The sequence below is a fragment of the Parasteatoda tepidariorum genome, chromosome 7, assembly GCF_043381705.1.
Source record: "Parasteatoda tepidariorum isolate YZ-2023 chromosome 7, CAS_Ptep_4.0, whole genome shotgun sequence".
Lineage (NCBI taxonomy): Eukaryota > Metazoa > Arthropoda > Arachnida > Araneae > Theridiidae > Parasteatoda > Parasteatoda tepidariorum.
In genome coordinates this window covers 90,212,195-90,226,569 of record NC_092210.1, presented here as the reverse complement: position 1 = coordinate 90,226,569, position 14,375 = coordinate 90,212,195, and the positions used below count along the sequence as shown (strand labels likewise).

Here is a 14,375-nt window from a genome sequence, read left to right as displayed (position 1 = left end):
ATTTTTATTCGCAGTAAATTTAAATTTGAGGCAATACAAGAGATACAATGAGGTGAAAGTTTTTTAATTTTCAAAATTATCTTTACCTAGCCTATAAACATTTATGAATTTAAATTCCAATCAATTCAGTTGCATTATCTGATTAATTATTGTCTATCTTTAATACTGTGTCACTTTTGTGTCTAAAATATTTTTGTCGAATGACTAAGCATTAATTTAAATTTGTCCCATTTTCAAGAACTGCCAGTCAGAGTTCAGGTTTTTTTCAATTAGGCATAAAATATTAGAATTTTTGATTTGGAGAAATAAGTTCAATTTTCTTCAATTTGACGTATAAAACTTGATGTTGATGTACAGATTGATTCTTTTAATAGTTTATAGTATTCGAAAAACAATGAATTGTAAAAAAAATATTTAAAACGTTGGACTTAATGAATCACTAATGTTATATTCAGTTCAAACTTTGCAGATTGCTAAGCCTGTGAATGTTTAAGTTTCTTTAAGGTTTTTGGCAAATAATTAAATGTGCAAAATATGGAATGTGATTCAACACTTGGAAACTAATTTAAGTTTATGTATGACTGAATTTTATTTTTATATATCTCAATGTGATATTAAAATATTTTGACGAACATATAACATTTATGTATTTCATGATATGTTACAAACATTAAATATTTGCAAAATGATGACAAATTTAATGTTTGACGTGTGGTTAGTAGATGTGGCTGTAGATAAAACAAATTGTTTTGAATTTTCTTTTTAAATCACTTAAGCTTTAAAAATCACTTAAGTTGCATAAAATTTAATAAAATTGTTAGCAAAAATCTCTTTGTATTACTTACAAAATTTAGTTTTTGACAAGAGTTTTGTACGATAAAAACCAGTATTTTCATCCTGTCTTACAACGTTTGTATGAAATCTTCTAAACAATGGCACAAAAATATTTTTAATTTGAGTCATGGTGGTTCAGAGGATAGAGCCTTTGAATGAGGTGAACTGGATTCGAATCCCAGCGATGGCTGGGCGATACGAATTCTGCATCCAGCCCGTACAGACCACAGTGCTGTGCCTTCTTAGGGGTTACCGCCATTGACTTCAAAATGTTATTGAAGATACAATTTTTAGCAAATTAATTTTAGTCAGTGTCATCTCATGAGGCAGAAAGGCCACTCTTGTTGGCGTCATAGAGACAGAATAGATGGAAAAAATTTATAGCATCAATAAAAATGATCTATTGTTATAATTATGTGTAAAAACAAATTTTCCAATTATGAAGAATAGAACTATTTTGAAGTTTTTTTTTTGTTTACGCTGACATTTAATATATCATAAAAATTGGTTAGCTTTAAAATATGAACGTTTGGTTTGTTTGTGTGAGATACTTAGTTTCTTCCAAAATAAATTTTTTTCTAATTTTAAACTCGGGAAGTGAATCATTGATAGCATTGTCTTTAGTGCACTCTGACTGAAAGGTTGTATATATTGTTCAGAGATGGTCAAATAGTGCTCTAAATGAGAGATAGAAATAGAGGTGGTAGCTACATCTTTTCTGGAAGTTACTTTTTAGTGTTATTGAGTAATAAATACTTTACACAAAGTAGTGTATTAGAGCGTTTTTGGTGTAATGCAGCACAGTATGGTGTTTCACTGCACCACTTATCTGTCAAATAGTTGCAATCATTGTTGGTGTTGCAATACATAAAAATTTTTAGTGTAATGAACACTTAAATTAACCCTTTTCCTTACATAAATTAAGCGAACAATATTTTTGTTTTCAGAATTGCTGCTAGAAATTACCGCCACCACTGAATGTTCCTTCATCGCCAACTACAGTTATTCTGCTACACCATATGTCTCAATTGAAACTTCTCCAATCAGGTTTTCAGTGTTTTTATTGACTGCTTTTCTTATCTTCCATGCTTTTCACAAATTTGATTGTTGTAAGATGTCAATTTATGATACGGATATTTTAGAAATTAATTTCCATTTTCTTTTTGAAATCTAAANTATAAACATTTATGAATTTAAATTCCAATCTATTCAGTTGCATTATCTGATTAATTATTGTTTATCATTAATACCGTGTCACTTTTGTGTCTAAAATATTTTTGTCGAATGACTAAGCATTAATTTAAATTTGTCCCATTTTCAAGAACTGCCAGTCAGAGTTCAGGTTTTTTTCAATTAGGCATAAAATATTAGAATTTTTGATTTGGAGAAATAAGTTCAATTTTCTTCAATTTGACGTATAAAACTTGATGTTGATGTACAGATTGATTCTTTTAATAGTTTATAGTATTCGAAAAACAATGAATTGTAAAAAAAAAAAATATTTAAAACGTTTGACTTAATGAATCACTAATGTTATATTCAGTTCAAACTTTGCAGATTGCGAAGCCTGTGAATGTTTAAATTTCTTTAAGGTTTTTGGCAAATAATTAAATGTGTAAAATATGGAATGTGATTCAACACTTGGAAACTAATTTAAGTTTATGTATGACTGAATTTTATTTTTATATATCTCAATGTGATATTAAAATATTTTGACGAACATATAACATTTATGTATTTCATGATATGTTACAAACATTAAATATTTGCAAAATGATGACAAATTTAATGTTTGACGTGTGGTTAGTAGATGTGGCTGTAGATAAAACAAATTGTTTTGAATTTTCTTTTTAAATCACTTAAGCTTTAAAAATCACTTAAGTTGCATAAAATTTAATAAAACTGTTAGCAAAAATCTCTTTGTATTACTTACAAAATTTAGTTTCTGACAAGAATTTTGTAGGATAAAAACCAGTATTTTCATCCTGTCTTACAACGTTTGTATGAAATCTTCTAAACAATGGCACAAAAATATTTTTAATTCGAGTCATGGTAGCTCAGAGGATAGAGCATTTGCCTTTGAATGAGGCGAACTGGATTCGAATCCCGTCGATGGCTGGTCGATTCGAATTCTGCATCCATCCCGCGCAGACCACAGTGCTGTGCCTTCTTAGGGGTTACCGCCATTGACTTCAAAATATTATTGAAGGTTTCTCAAATTAATTTAAGTCTGTGTCATCTCATGAGGCAAAAAGGCCACTTGTGTTGGCGTCATGAAGACAGACTAGATGGATAAAATTTAGCATCAATAAAAATGATCTCTATTGTTATAATTATGTGTAAAAACAAATTTTCCAATTATGAATATAATAGAACTATTTTAATTGTTTTTTTCTGTTTACGCTGGCATTTAATATATCATAAAAATTGGTTAGCTTTAAAATATGAAGGTTTGGTTTGTTTGTGTGAGATGCTTAGTTTCTTCTAAAATAAATTTTTTTCTAATTTTAAACTGTAGAAGTGATTGATTGATAGAATTGTCTTTAGTGCACTCTGACTGCAGGTTGTGTTGCCAGACGTAGTATTTTTAATACTACGGTAGTATTTTTTCACCCAAAAAAAAGGGGCATGGTATTTTTTGTAGTATTTTTTTTAAAATGTGGTATTTTTAGTTTTTTTTTTATTTATTTTATTTTCATTTCCTAAAACAAAGAAAAGTGCCACTCTAGTTTTGAAGTAGAAAACCTTTTTGAAATAATCGAACAGTTTATTCTCTATCAGTCACTGTATCTAGTAATGATTGTGAAAAATAAAAGTTCGTTTATTCTAGTAGACTATAATATAAATTATTTCTTGTGCACTTTGATTAAGTAGATTTCACGTTTCTTTTCTATACAGGATGTGAAACAAAATATGAGATTTTATATTTTCATTTAGGTTCAATTTTATATAACTTTGAAATAAATCATTTATGATACACAAGAGACATTATTATGATACACACAACTCTTTGTTTATTCTTCAAAAGACAAAGTTGCTGATAAAAATATTAGTTACTACACGTATATCTGAAGTATTATTGCACAAAAGGATAATTGTTTTAAGATAATTGTTAAAGGATAATTGTTTTTCAATCATAATATTTTATCCTCAACTAAAATAAATTTAAATATAATTCTAAAAAACTTTAGCCAAACGATATAAATAATGTTAATAATAATAATCGTCTGTCTCAGTTTTCATCTGCATGAGCTTTCCAAAAAGTCCTGTAGATAAGACATAAGACACTTAAGACATGTAGTATTTTGTTGTATTTTTTCGGATGAAGTCGTAGTATATCTTGTACCCTGGTTGTATATCTTGTTCAGAGATCGTCAAAAAGTGCTCTAAATGAGAGATAGAAATAGAGGTGGTAGCTACATCTTTTCTGGAAGTTACTTTTTAGTGTTATTGAGTAATAAATACTTTACACAAAGTAGTGCATTAGAGCTTTTTGGTGTCATGCAGCACAGTATGGTGTTTCACTGCACCACTTATCTGTAAAATAGTTGCAATCATTGTTGGTGTTGTAATACATAAAATTTTTAGTGTATTGAACACTTGAATTAGCCCTTTTCCTTGCATAAATAAAGTGAACAATATTTTTGTTTTCAGAATTGCTGCTAGAAATTACCGCCACCACTGAATGTTCCTTCATCGCCAACTACAGTTATTCTGCTACACCATAAGTCTCATATGAAACTTCTCCAATCAGGTTTTCAGTGTTTTTATTGACTGCTTTTCTTATCTTCCATGCTTTTCACAAATTTGATTGTTGTAAGATGTCAATTTATGATACGGATATTTTAGAAATTAATTTCCATTTTCTTTTTGAAATCTAAATTAAATTTTAAAAACTTAAGCTAAAAAAATATTCAGTTAAGAAAATTTTCATTTTGGCTTTAATATTTCGGCAGTTTTTGCCATAATGTAACTTTCAGATAAATTATCTCTAAATACTTTTTAATATCTACTTTTCAAGTATATCAAAATTTAGAACAAATAAACATGGTTTTATGGACGTTTCTGTTAATTGACAAATCTTAAGAAATCTGTTTCATCTTCAGGCACACAGTATCCTCAACAGTAGAATATTCACGCTTTGTAATTTAATTGCATCACTTGATATTTATAAACAAATACCATCCCTTTTTTAAAGAAACTTTTACCTGGGCCACATTCTTATTAAAAAGCATTGCTTGAAAAATTTATGCACCGAATTTTTTAGAATGTTTAAGGTGCGTTCTGATGTAAAATATTTAGATTCGAACTTGTAAAATTTTTTTTGGCCTAGTAATTTTGGCCTAAATTAGCGAAAACTATCAAGTTTTTTTCAGTGATTTCGTTTTTCCGAAGTTTAATAACGACTTGCCTCAAATTTCTATTTAGTATTAAGTCTTATTTTTGGTTGTCTCTCTTTTAAAGTATAAGAAATGAAAGTGAAAGCATAGATATTTAAAAATAAACAAGTGAGAAATGAGCAAAAACAACTTTAGCAGTTTCGAGAACTGCCTAGCTGTGTAGTACATTTTGTGTCTAATACTTTAATTACAGAAAACATTAAAATAAAGTAGAACAATTATAATTTAGTACAATAACTTAAACTAAAAAATTATCTCATCACTTTAAAGTAACGAAATTTATATAGTGTATAAATAGTTGGTACTTTAATTTTTAAAAACTCCAGTTTTTATTTTGAAGAAAAGTGAATTAAATACAACTTTCAACATCGTAATTGCGAAAACTCTAATTACTTAATTTATGAATGTGTTTTGCGCTGGTTCAATCTGTTTTACACAACTTCTGGTCTTCAAGCTAAAAAATTCAAAAGTGCATGTGCAAAAGTTTCCACGTTTGTTTGGTTTTGCCTTCATCAAATTGTTGTACTGCTTTGTTGTAAATAGTAAATGTAATACATCATACGGAGCCAAACGAGTCGTCATACCAAAAGGATGCTAATTTTGCCCCACAAAGAATTCCACACAAAGAATAAATACATTGAAATTGTGAGGAATAAAATAATTTCAAAATACTCTATTTACATGTTTTACAAATTCATAGCTCAGAATTATCTACAAATTGGAATTAAATACTTAGACAGGATAAACTATACACATTGTATAATGTTCATAGTTATTATATATCATTAAAACTTATATATAAGTTAAAATTTAATGATATTTAAGTAAAAATATAAATTGCTTTTAGATTAATCGGGATACATAATGTAAAATTGTTTTAGAAACTGCGTTTTAAAAAGCAGAAAAATGTCAAAGTTTCTTAAATTTTTTAAAATTTGCGTGCAATTTTTTATTAAAGCACTTAAATGCTATTTTATATTTTTAAAGATTAATGAAATTTAAATTTTTTACGCTTGACTAATTTTCATAATGTTTTAGAAAGTTAAATGTCTTATTTTTGCTGCTGGAGTAACAAATAACTCCTAATATACTAATTACTTAATTTACCTTAACATTACCCTAACACTAACTTGCTGCTTCAGTAGTGAAATAAGTCCTTTAGATTCGTTTAGAACATTATCATGCAGAAATATGTGAATTGGATTTTTCAGAATAAGAGCCGTATTTAGTTAGTTTTCTAGAAATTTTGAGATTTAATAATCATCTTGTATAAATTTTTACAATTACAATACATCAGACTTATTGAAAGTCAAAACGCAGTATGTAAAACAGTCTGTTTATTTTAACGAATACATTATAATGAATTCTTTCAAATACTTAACAGTTTAAAATTACAAAATCTAAACTTTTTCAAAGATAGCAAATTTTTAATGAAACAATTCAGTTTTCTTCAAAGAAACAAATACTTAATATCTTACGAAATAATTCATTACTTTATTGTGAAAGTCCAGTGTTGTACTTTGTACCGTTCTTGGACTTTCAAGCTTCACTTTTGCAATTATTGAAATATTTTTAGTATTTATAATAAATTTCTCGAAGTTACTTTTACTCTTTAAATAAAGTTAAATGATAAATTCGTAGAACCAAGTTTTATCTTTTAGTCCCATCAACTTTAAAAATTTTAGCTGATAAAAGCTTAACATTTTTTAAGAGCTGGTCAAAACAAAATGTAATGCAATTATCCACAATACCACATGTAGTTTACGAAGACAGTGCACATTTTCTTAACTCACTTCCCCCCCCCCCCCANTCCCCCCCCCCCCCATTCAATACAATATTATCCTGTAATACAAGCCCAGGCTTTGCTGTATTCGATGCTGCTGCAATCCATTAGAAACTATGACATAATTAGTAATCGAAGAAATAATATAAGTCGCACTTTTGCAGATCTCTAATTTTGAAAAAAAAAAACTTAGTGTCCATTTCTTAGAGGAAAAAAGATTCCTAATAAAACAAAGTGACTTCTAAAATGGTTCTACAGAAGCATAATATTTAAGAGGCTGAATAAATTAATTAGCATAATAAGCAATTTAAAGTCGAATAAAAGAGATCTTCTTTCTGTCAGGGTAGTTAACCAAAAGTTATTTGCTATCAATTTTCCCTTTACCCTTTATTTGACGTTTTTCGAATCTCCCTTGTTGACAGCTTGCAAATATTCGATATTATGAGTTGGTTATCAGTTAAAGTAAATTTGATATCTAAAATTTAATCTTTTAAACATTTCTAATTTGAGCTAATTAAAAATCAGTTTAAAACTTCTGATGAGGCTATATTTAAGAAATTTCTGCTCTCTTCTATTCCTGATTCGTAATAACTCAGCTACAGCAATAGATCAATTAACGGATAAGATTTTAAGTACGTAGGTCCTAATACTGAGTACTGAGATTTCTTTATGAGTTTATTATAGAAAACTACATTCGTCATCGGATATTTTTTTTTGTTGCGAAGTGCGTTGAATTTGTAGGATATATTTATAAATTAATTTATAATATAAGATCTAAGGACGAACCAATGCAAACGGTAACGTGATCTCTGTTGATATGCTGGCTTTAAAGATTCTCGTTCGCTTTGCTAAGAAAAATATTTGACTCAAATATTGAGTGATTATCAAACATTATAATTGATAAATATTATAAACACAAATATTTGACGTAAACTGAGCTTTTTTTTTTAAAGGTCCTCGGTACTTTTCTCATACAATATATTACTTAAATTCTACCCTGTCTGTTATGTAAATCTGTGTGCCTGATGTGTTTAGTTACAATTATGTACTGCTTGAATAGGCAGGCAATGCGGTTTTGATTTTAATAAAAGTACGAGTTATAATTTAGTTTGTAAAATACAATAAATTGATCACAATTTTAATAAAAAAATTCCAAAGTTAAATGATTAAGGACTTTTTACGCAAACTTCAGTTACAAAAAAATCAGTTTTTTTACCAACTGATGGTTCTGCACGTAAAGTCTTATTTTAACCTGCATTCTTCTCCGCTTAGCAAAAATCAGTTATTTCCGTGTAGTTAGATAGGAAAACAGTGAATAAAGTAGTAAAATTTCTCCAAACTTGACAATTTGCTGTACCGCTACGAGAGGAAATACTAGCTTTAACAGAAAAGTCAAATTTTAGAAAAATAGCCTAATTACAGAGCGTTTTAATCAGACTGTATAGACCTTGGAAGGGATCTTTTGGGGATGAAAGTAGAATCTCACTCGCTCAAAACGTTAGAACTTTTTGATAGCAGGGAATAGTGTACAGGTATTTATCTATTTAGCCTACAATCTCAATTTGATATATTCAAAAAGAGTTCACTAGATATTCTGCACAATAAACTACGGAATTCAGGGTCGATTTGATACTATCGAGATTCATAGATTTCTAAACAATGAACTTGATTATTATTCTTCGAAAACTTTCTTTTCAATTCGCAGACTTCTATATCATAAGTACAGATGTGCTAGACTAAAATTTCGAAATCTCTGAACAAGTGTGGAATGGGAATTGGTAGACGGCCGTTCTGCTCCCTCTTCGAGCTCTACACTTGTTCAGCTGTTTCGAGAATTTTAGGTTCTTTCGTGTGCATTGCCGTACATGAAATATACCAAAAATAAGGGATGGGGTAGGCTTACAAACTGCGTGAACCTGGGCTTAGAGACGGGTCGTATGTGCGTAAGCCGAAGAAGCCCAGCTCTTACTGTTGACTAACATACAAAAGTTTGTTTTGTTAAATTAGGCACTATATGCTCGCAATAGAAGATTTGCGATAATTAAATTTTAAACTGTTGGAATGGCTATGAATAAGGTTCTTTTGGATCGCAAGATTTGAGCCCTGAAAAACTTCTAGAGATTTAAAATAACTTAAAACTGGAAAGTTCATTGTTCTTAGAAATCCATGATTAACTTGAGCTGCTATAATGTTTCCAACTTGGAGACTGATGGCTCAGGGGATAGAGCGTTCCTCAACCATTGAGGTGCTGCGGGTTCGAATTCCAGCCACAGCTGGTCGATACGAATTCCACTTTCGTCTTGCACTGACCACAGTTCTGACGTGAAATATCCTGAGTGGCAGACGGATCATAGGTTAGTCCTCTTGCCGTAACACTAACCGTTAGATGTTCTCATGGCCTTCCTCTCAGTTTAACGCAAATGCTGGTTGGTTTCATCAAAAAGTCGTCCACGAAGGCGAATTTTTCCAAATACTTGATTCAGGAATTCCTTTTTCTTCTGGATTGAGTTCAACATTATAAGGCTATGGAGTTGAACTTTAGTAATCGTAAACCCAAAAATTAGGTCTGCTGTTTTCAACGACTGTTAAAATATAAAAAAAGATATAAAACTGAGATTGCCAATAGTAATTGATCTATAAATGTTTTAAAGTTTCTTTCAAATTGGGTTTATTTGGAATGGTACTAATTGCGCTAATTTTTAAAAAATTCTGGATACTGCTAAACAAATATTTAAGTTTTATGCTGAACTAGTAAAGCCATCACACTTGCTCGATTTCTGAAAGTCTGTATAAAAATAATAATGAAATTTTCGTAAATTTTGGAATTTTTGCAAGGTTTCAGTGGATATAAGCAACTCGTACTTTTATTAAAATCTAATGAACAGATTTTATTACTTACCGAAGGGAGTTAAATTGCTTAGAAATAGCATTTAATAGTTTTCATTAAATTCTAAGTTTTTAAATTAACTATGAAGTTTGTTAAGTTGTACATTTTAGTTGCACTCTTTTAAGTTGAATGCGCAACTCTAGCGGAATTACTGAAACCCTAGTTTATCCTAAATATCAGTTAAATGGACAAACTGTTTATTAGTGGGCGTTTTCTGCGTTTTTTAGATTTCATGTATAATCCGTATTTAATAGCAGTGTAATACTCTGCGTATAATGCAAATGAAATGAATACTATCAAATATGAGTACTTGAAAAGATTCATTAATTTTTATATTTTTTCATAATGTGTATGCTGTTTATGTATGTTGTTGAAAACTTCTATATTAGGAAAGATATATTGTATTAATTTTTATTTTAAACTCTTTCATTAGTAAGGCTCATTTACCACTAAAAGTATACACATGAAAGAAAATTATTAGTGCAAAAAATCTTGTCTTTAACTCTTAAACTACAAATAGAAAACAAACTTTAATATAGAACTCTACAATTCAGGTTAACTATTTGCTACTATAAAATTAATCCAAATCAGTTAAGCATATAATATTTAAAAGATATTATTGAATAAAAATGCCAGAGTTTAAATAATCAGCTATCAAAATATAACAAATGTTCTAAATTTATGACAGTTGAATTAATTTTAAAGTTTAACATTCAAATCGCAAAATTTCTTACAGATACGACCGGTTAGATCTGATATAGAGTATAAGCTTAGATACCCGAATATTTGATTTAATAACGCATAAAAATGATTCACTGTAAGCTTTTTTAAATTGCAAATGTTAAGTTTCTTTTGGTCTTAAAATACATTACTACTTTTGCGCTTAAAACTGAATCGATCGTTTTGAAAAGGGGATCCCCTTCACTTTGGATCCAATGAAGAAATCCCCTTTTCAAAATGCCAAGTTCAGCTTTAACTCTACAAGTTATTTCAAAATTTAAGTTTTTAAACAAATAAAATCTAAACTATAATTTAAACTTAACTTTCATAGAATAAACTTTCCTTGCCCACTACAATATTTTAAAATGTTCTGGAGCTTTGATTTTTTTTTATTAAATGCAGTAGAGCTCTACATTAAACGAGACAAACTGTTTAACAAAGTTGATAAAGTTTAGTTTAAGTATCAGATGATTTAAGACTTAAAATATTTATCACCTGATTTTTTTTTCTTAAAGTTGAAATGTTATAATGAAGAAAATTCAGATCATGATTTTGTTTACAGAATTTTTTCGCGAAACAAATTAGTGGCAAATGTCTATAATGCATAATTGTAATACTCTAGTGTTCGAAACTGTTTGCTGTAATTGAAAGAAATTGTGCCATGTTATCTATACTATGTTCAATAAATGTAATTTGGTTGTAGAAATCTTGCTTTAGAGCAATTTTTCCTAGATTTTTTAATTTGTCGTATTATATTCTAACTGGTCTATGTATTTATACTTAGTATAAATAAAACTGTTTTGTTTGTGAATTTTCTATTTTGTCTTTATTTTAAGATTAAGGATTAAGGAACGGAGATAAGGAAGTTTCTGTACTTAACACTCTCGCTAAAAATACAATTTTTTGAGGCTTCTGTCAAAATCTGCTTTCACATGAAAATAGTTTGTGCCAATTTGAAATAAATTTAATATGTTGTGAAACTCTGGATGTTGGTTGGCAAAAAGTTGACAACTTTAATATTGAAATATAAAGGAATACAAGAAATTCTGGATCCGAGACTTTAAGCTCTTTCAAAACATTTTTGTTCTAAATCATTTAAGCTTATCTGTTTAATGCGGTTCTAAACTGTCTCAAAGTTTAGATTCTCTTAAATGAACTTTTCTGATTCGGTCAAAATTGCTATAATTAAGTTGTTTTTTTTAAAAAGTAAATTTGTATAATTAAAAGTCAGTTTTTGTTCCTCACCACAGGTCTTTGGTTCCCCACTTTTAGCTAAATTGTTAGGTGAATTCTTCCGTGATATAAGTTTCTAAACTGCTTTCTTGTGAGTTTTTAAAAATTTTCAATTTGTTTCAATAAAAAAAACTTGTCACTTGTACTGTAAGTCGATCTTCTTTTTTTAGTCTACTTTTAGTTTAATTTGTCAATTTTCCTCTTAAGTTTTAACTTTAAGAAAAACCTTCATAAAGTATATTTCTTGTGCTGTTTTAAGTTCGTCTATTTAAGCAAATATTTGGTAAGAAATATAGTAAAACCCAAGCAAAATTTGTCCGCCTCCTAACTTTAAATAACTAAACTTTCGTCTAAAAGCGAGCTTTTAAATAAGACATAAGACATTTTAAAAAAGCGAGATTTTTGTAATTCGTTGTTTGAGTAAAATCTCAGTTACTCCGGAATTATTGAACTTTAATTACCTAGGCTTAGATTATTTTTAACTTTTGTAAAAATTAAAATCTGCATCAAACTTATTTTCTGAAATTATTTTTCTTACGTTCAAAATGTTAAAGGATTTTGCGGTTTGCCATGCCGCAAAATCCTTTAACATTTTGAACGTCATGCAAATTTCTGCTGCCCTCTATAATTCAACACAAACTGCTTTGCAACTCATTGCAATAGTGAAACTACTGTAGTGGCTACTTTTTTGTAGTTTAGTAAGCAGCGATGCCTGGAAACTACTTTAAAGGTTAATTTAGAAAATAGACATGGTTCTAATGAAAATAATTTTTTGATGGGTACAAATTTTCACGGATCTGTCCATGAATGCATTGAAAATGACCCTGTGGCTGCAGCTGAGTGTTTAACGCAAATTTCCTATTTAAAATCACTTGTATAGCTCGTTCACCAGGAGTTGGCACTTGGTTCCGCCTTCATCACGTGGTATGCGACGATACTATTTCGCTATTTTTGGGAGAAGGTTGTGAGCAATCCTGAACAATGTTGCTATTTGGCGATCGTTTGGCAAAAATATTTATTTCGCAAACTTTATGTTTTAACAATGAATATTTCATAAATTTGATGATATTTTACACTATTTTTTATATTTCTTTCTTTTGAGTGAATAGTTTGTCCTTTATGAGACATTTCGCTGGGAGAACAACAGTTTTTAAATTTAAACTATATTTAATTAGCTAGTGTAACAAAAGGTATAGTAGCAGATGATAAAGCAAAGTAAGTGAAAAAGAATTCACTTTCTGTGTTTGGCTCAAATTAAGGGTTGTCTCAATTTCAACAACGGAGATGTTTTTCCTCTTACTCCCCCGCGCTGAAATGAACTCTGCGTCCGAGGAGGTGGAACCAAGTCTCAACTCCTGGTGAACGAACTATAACTAATATTTTAATTAGCTATTACGAAAAATAGATAATCACTTGTTCACACTTTCAAATGTGAAACATTGTTATTTCAAAGGAACTTACTTCAATTCTTGGATGAAATAAGAGTGCATAAAACAATCAAAAAAGTATTTAATAATTTCTTAAATTAAATATTCGCTGTTTGGAAAGGCATAAGAAGGTTAAATGAAATTGAAAAATTTTTTTGGAGTGGTAAACATGAATAAATGTTTCCTTCCCTTATATTTAATGTAAGCCTTGTTCAAAACCATGTGGGATCTCCACTTCGCTCGTATTCTTAAAGTAGTTTAGCCACATTTTAAAGAAAAGTAGTCTTAGTTAACTACATTTGTAGCAAAGTAGTTTTAATTGTAGAAAACTACAAAAATAATGCAGTTTTTCAGATCACTGGTTATGTGTTTATAATTGCAAATATTTTATTGTTCACACTAACGTAGGGTTTCAGAGAAGTTATGGAGTAACTACCACTACGATTAAGAAACATCAATTCACTAGTATTAAGACTTTCCATTCCATCTTGAGGTACGTTTTGGCAGATGAGAGTAGGCGATTTCCCACATTGTTGACCTGCAGACATGATATGATGGTATAGGCTCACATTGAAAGAGTTGACTTTACTATTTGCGTCTTGTTGCTTCTCATTTACACACAACGGAATCTTAGACTCGACAGCTAATAGCATCACTGGAGAAACCACACACACAACCGAGATCTTGTCACTAAACATACCGGTGAAAAGACCGTTAAAGAACTTTTGCATCGAAAATGAGCTTATCATCTTATAGTTTTTGCACATTTGAAGTCGTGACTTTTTCTAACAATTATATGCAGTTAATATTCTATTATTATTTTTGTATTTTGTTTCGAATAATACGTGTTCGTATACCTATTTCTACCACAAGCGGTCATTTAACCGGGAGAACAATTTATTGCTTTAGAAGGTTATCGGAGCAAAAATGATGCGTGTTCAACGTATTGCAATCGACGAGTCGCACGTTTCTGCAAATACTGTTGCGTAGTGAGTTCAATCAGATTAACTGTGATTTCAAGAAAGTGCTTAAAATTTTTGTTCACCATTTTTGTGTCAGAAAAAGTGACAAAAACGTACTGTTTTGGTAAA

At 29.5% G+C, this 14,375-nt stretch overlaps 1 protein-coding gene across 1 annotated transcript in view; it reads left to right on the top strand.

Moving 5' to 3' along the window:
- Window positions 1–14,375, top strand: part of LOC107455201 (leucine-rich repeat-containing protein 1) — a 363,163-nt gene that overhangs the window by 234,032 nt on the left and 114,756 nt on the right. The gene's annotated exons all lie outside the window — the stretch shown is intronic.